The 5,605-nt window shown below is 40.7% G+C and overlaps 1 non-coding gene across 1 annotated transcript; it reads left to right on the top strand.

Moving 5' to 3' along the window:
- The first annotated feature begins 5,284 nt into the window (after positions 1 to 5,284).
- Positions 5,285 to 5,391, top strand: LOC128293399 (small nucleolar RNA R71). The gene has a single exon (XR_008283581.1). It is a non-coding gene; the product is annotated as a small nucleolar RNA R71 (small nucleolar RNA).
- Positions 5,392 to 5,605: the final 214 nt, after the last annotated feature.

Raw genomic sequence — 5,605 nt, 5'->3', positions numbered from 1 at the left:
AACGATTCGATATTGACACACTCAAAGCAACAATAAAAGTGAGCATGAAAGAAATAATATTGCTCTAAGGGCTCATGATCTCACAAAAATTATGACTTTTTGATGTTTAACCTGTGAATTTCAACTCAAGATAATACCTAAACTTGGGGAAACAACATAAATTTTTTTTAATTCTCAAAAATCAACTTATCATGCTTGATTCTCTAATTCCTTAAAGTTTAAATAGTTAATGCATAAATGTCTATGTTTTAATTCAAGACATATTAATAGAAAATCATAAATCAATCAAAATTTACTCTAATAATAATATGAGAAGATCATATGAGAATAAGACAAAATTCAGGGATTTTTCTGATAATGATATAAAAGACCCCCCACACTTAAGATGTACATTGGCCTCATTGTACAAAGTTAGATTTATGATGATATAGATATAAGATCATAAGATAGGGAGAGAAGTGAAACTTCCTGAATGATGAATGGACTCTTTGAATTGGAGTTATGGAGAATAATCGGCCAAGGCAATGATAAGATTGGAGGAGGATACTCCGGTGGTGGTAGAGGTTGGGTTCCACAACCACAGTGTCCAGCGAAGAGGTTATTGTGATGGTTGGACAGGACATGGCAGTTGTGGAGAACCTTTTCCAGTGGAGTTTCGAGTTCCTAGGTGATGATGAGCTTTGAAGCTCTTTATAACTATAATAACATCAAGAACTCTTTAGGAAATATAAAAAAGCATAATTACTCGTAATGAAATAGCTGAAACTATAAATTGTTTAATAAAAATTATAAAACCTAAAAATGAAATAATATTAAAGGAAAATAAAATAAAAAGTACTTAAAGAAGATAAATAAAGATAAAAGTAAAAATAATAATAATAAATAAAAAGTTCTTAAACATCGTCATCGCCGGATGGTTCTTTCGGTGGTGGTGGTGATGAGATGTGAAGGTCCTAACAAATCTGATGTAGAGTAGCATCAATGTGATCAAAGCGCTGAAAACACTACTGCTCAAATCGAGTAAGGTACTTAGAGATGTCAGAGTATGAAGCCGCCGCATGAATTGGACGATGGATGGGTGGTGGTTAAGACGGTGGGTCCTCGTGCTGTGGAGGGATATCATCAGTAACGTCCTCTGGGTCCTCCTCCTTGGCGAACTAGACGAGGCAGTACTGGGGAGGGTGAACTCCACGTTGTCGCTTGATCATCCTCATATGAAGCATGCTCGAGATGCCCTATGGGGACATCTGGCCGATGAGGGTGAATGAGGATGATTGTGCTGCTGTGTTGAGGAACTCAAAGTACCGTGCTAATCTAGTCACTTAGGGGCCAATGGAGATGACTCCTCTCCTATGCCGCTCCGTCTGATGGCGAATGGCGAGGGCAATGAAATAGGCAAGGTCGAAGACGTGCCCGTTCGCCATACTCCACAAAAAGTAGGCATCATGGGTGTTGACGACGCCTGTGCTCTCTCGCCACCCTACCAGAGTGTAGGCCAAGATCGCGTGTAAGTATCTTAGGGATGAGGCGAGGGCTAATACCTTAGAGAGACTAGGGTCGTAAGTGGCTGAAGCAGGAACGAGGGCCCTCCAGCAGTTGGAGAGAGACAAGTGGATGTGGCAATGGAGTGTGTAAAAATCATCATCGTCCATGAACTCCTCCGTATAGAGTCCTAAAGTGATGTCGAATTTAGGTACGCTCATCTGGTGGACTAAACCACCGAAGTGGAACTAGACCGTTCTGGGATCATTGAACTCCGTCATAACTACTTAGAGGTGGAAGGTTGAACAGAGTTCGAGTGTGAGCTCGAGGTACGTCAGCTCGACGATCTCAAAGAATAGTCCCCACTGGTTAGTCATCAGGAGGGTTTGGACCGCATCAGCCAGTTGGATTTGTTCAAGTGCAGCCTAGTCAATGCAGCAGCTCACACCTAAGGGTAGGGCCGGTAGTATTTGAAAAAGTTCCTCCTGTGGTCGCGGTGGGAATTGGAGGAATGGGTGCCTGATTTTAGTGGTAGGACCCGAGGATGACGTTGCTCATTTCCTCTTCTTCGAGGCGGGTATAGCAGTTTTCTTGTCGCGTGGATTTGACATAGTATCTGCAATGAAAACATGAAGTTATAGGAATAAACCGTACGAATAGAAAAACATGCAAGTATGTTAAATACCAATATTTCATGGTAGTTTTATAACCAAAGGGAAAATCTATTGAAAAACAACCAAGTCCTAATGGATATATCAAATCATTATTATGAATATAAATATGAGAATGATGCTAAGGGAAATAACTAGTAGATGCATGCATATGAGAATGAATAAAGGTTTCATAAAAAAATGGCAAAGAACTATCATTAGAACTATGAAGATAATAGTTAAATAAAACAAGAATAGATCATAAATTTGGAAAAGGAATAAAGATAATAAAGAGAAAAGAGTGAACAAACGCAATAGGTTGGTGGAGGGAATAGCGGAGAGATGAGTTGGCCACAGGCATGGGCAGTGATTTCTTGGCCGTGCATGTGCTGTGGTGGAAGGGGAAAAAGAAGGAAAAAGAAAGGAGAGAAGGGAAGGTGGAAAAGGGAAGAAGAAAGGAGAGTTGAAGGGTGGCTGGTCGGTTGGCGCACAGGCGTGGCAGGGAGGGCGTGTGAAGAAGTTGCGGCGGCTAGGGTTAGCGATTTTGGGAAGGGGATGATGAATAGTAGGGGTTTATATAGGTATTGGGGTACACGGTTGTGGGACACGCCCGTGTACCCTTATTTTAGCCCCTGTGTTTTACGATTTCAAATTTGGGCTGGTTTGAAATTCGTTCCGCGCTCGTGTTCTTTGGGCATGTCGCTGCACACGGCCATGTTCTACTTCGTTCGCTTCTCCCACACTCATGTGTATAGGTACACGCCTGTGTTGGTTTATCAATCTTGAGCACGGGTGGTGGGTACGGGCGTGTCGCACGCCCGTGTTAAATTCTCAGTTTCAACCATGGTTTCTAGACACGGGCATGTTGCACGCCCGTATTATTTTGACAGACTCGCCCATAGCCACGTTGCATGGCTGTGGCAACTTATAACATCTCGTGTTGGGGAAATTTTGCCCTATTTTCACGTGGCCATATCGTACGGTCATGTCTCCACCTGTGGTGTGAGCACGATCTAAGGCACGCTCGTGTGCCTGGCCGTGTGGATTAGAAAACCTGTGTTTCAAGGACTCAATTAGTGATTAGATGTTAAAAACTAAAATTTTAAAGAAATCAATACTGTTAGTGCTCGGGTTGCCTCCCAAGAAGCGCTTATTTATAGTCTAAGCTCGACTTACCTTGATTTTACATAGTCATGGTGGTTTGAGGAGTTTACACTCCTCATCCCTATTATCAATTTCATCAAAATAAGGTTTTAGACGAGTATTATTTACCTTGAACGTACCAAATTTGGGATGAATTACCTCGATTGTGCCGTATGGGAAAATGCTAAGTACCGTAACAGGGATTTCTCCATTAGGTTTAGAGGTGGCAATCCGAGGGTCTGCTGTATCTAGTAGTACTTTGTCTCCAACCTTGAGTTGATTTGGTGAGATATTGAGCTCGTCATGGCATGATTTTGGTTTATTGTGTGTCCTCGATTTATGTGTCCCGTAGCCTTCGTTCTTCATAGATAGGTCCCTTGTCGTTACTTAAACATAGCTCATGTGTGCTCTTCAAATGTGTTTCCTACAAAGAAGTTTTCACCACGTGATCAGTATTAGTAGTACAATTTATACAATCACCCTCGATATTTGATGTGTTACTTGAATTACGAGCTTGAAGAGTGATTATTTCATCACCCACACGAAGTGTGAGTTCACCTGTACCAACATCAATTATCGTTCTATCAGTTTCTAAAAAGGGACTCCCTAAAATTAAAGGCAAGTTACTATCCTCCTCTATGTCTAGAACAACGAAATCAACTGGGAATATAATTTTCTCAATTTTAACAAGTATATCTTAAATAATACCCCTAGGAAATCTGATTGTTTTATTTGCTAATTGAATGCTCATCCTAGTTTGTTTGGGTTTCCCAAGACCTAGTTGCTTAAACATTTTGTAAGGCATGACATTGATACTAGCCCCTAAATCAGCCAAGGCATTATTAACATCCAAGCTACCAATTAAACAAGGAATGGTAAAACTCACTGGATCTTTCAATTTGTTGGCCAGCTTATTCTACAGAATGGCTGAGCAAATTGCATTCATCTCCATATGCGACGCCTCATCTAACTTCCGCTTATTTACTAAAAGCTCCTTTAAAAATTTGACTGCGTTCGGTATCTGCGAAAGAGCCTTAATAAATGGTAAGTTAATATGTAATTTCTTTAAAAGTTTAAGGAATTTACCGAATTGTTCATCTGAGTGGTCTTTCCTTGTTGCATTGGGGTATGGTACACATGGTTTGTACTCTTTACTTACCCATTTTTGGTCATTGTGGTCCACCTCACCTTTACCTTTACTTACTACAGTTTCTTGCCTTGGTTCTGGTTCAGGTGCAACTAACCCTTCCACATCTTGAATGGTAATCATATTGAGCTACTCTCTTGGTTTAGATTCAGTGTTACTCGGTAGGCTACCTTGTGGTCGTTCAGACATCAATTTAGCGAGCTGGCCTATTTGAGTTTTGAGCCCTTGGATCGACGCTTGTTGATTCTTAAGTGCTGTCTCGGTATTCTAAAAATGAGTTTTTGACACCGAGATTAATTTTGTTAGCATCTTCTCAAGGTTCAGCTTTTTCTCTTGTTGGTAAGATGGTTGTTGGAAGCTTGGAGGTGGTGGTGGTGGTGGTCTCTGATTCCCTTGGCCTACCCATGAGAAATTTGGGTGGTTCCTCTATCCTGCATTGTAAGTGTTGCTATAGGGATTATTTTGAGGTTGAGGATTATTACCCATATAATTTAATTGCTCATTTTCCATGTTGTGGCCATAAGGTGGGTATTCTAAATTGCTCGTTCCTCCTTCACTTGCATTGTATTGCATTACTAGGTGAACCTGTGAAGAACCAAGAAAATCATCAATTTTTCTATTCAAAAGTTCTACCTGATTAGAGAGCATGGTGACCGAATCGACGTTAAAAATGCTGGCTATTTTCGTTAGCTTTGTCCTCATGACTTGCCACTGATAATTATTCGGTGACATCTCTTCTATAAATTCATAAGCATCCTCAGGTGTCTTATTATTGATAGTCCCACCAACGGCTGCGTCAACCATCTGCCTAGTTGAAGGATTCAGGTCATTGTGAAAAGTTTGAACCTGTAGCCAGAGTGGTAACCCATGGTGAGGGCTCCTTCTCAACAGGTCCTTGTATCTCTCCCATGCATCATATAGTGTTTCTAAATCCATCTGTACAAAAGAAGAGATATCATTCCTTAATTTATCCGTTTTAGCCTACAGAAAATATTTTAGTAAAAACTTTTCGGTCATTTGTTCCCAAGTAGTGATTAACCCTCGTGGTAACGAGTTCAACCACTATTTAGCTTTGTTCTTCAGTGAAAAGGGAAACAACTTAAGGCATATGGCATCGTCAGAAATGCCATTGATTTTAAATGTGTCACAAAACTCCAGAAAATTCGCCAAGTGATTGTTTGGA

Source organism: Gossypium arboreum, chromosome 5 (genome assembly GCF_025698485.1).
Source record: "Gossypium arboreum isolate Shixiya-1 chromosome 5, ASM2569848v2, whole genome shotgun sequence".
Lineage (NCBI taxonomy): Eukaryota > Viridiplantae > Streptophyta > Magnoliopsida > Malvales > Malvaceae > Gossypium > Gossypium arboreum.
The sequence above is the reverse complement of the archived record's forward strand: the minus strand, read 5'-3'. Positions and strand labels throughout refer to the sequence as shown.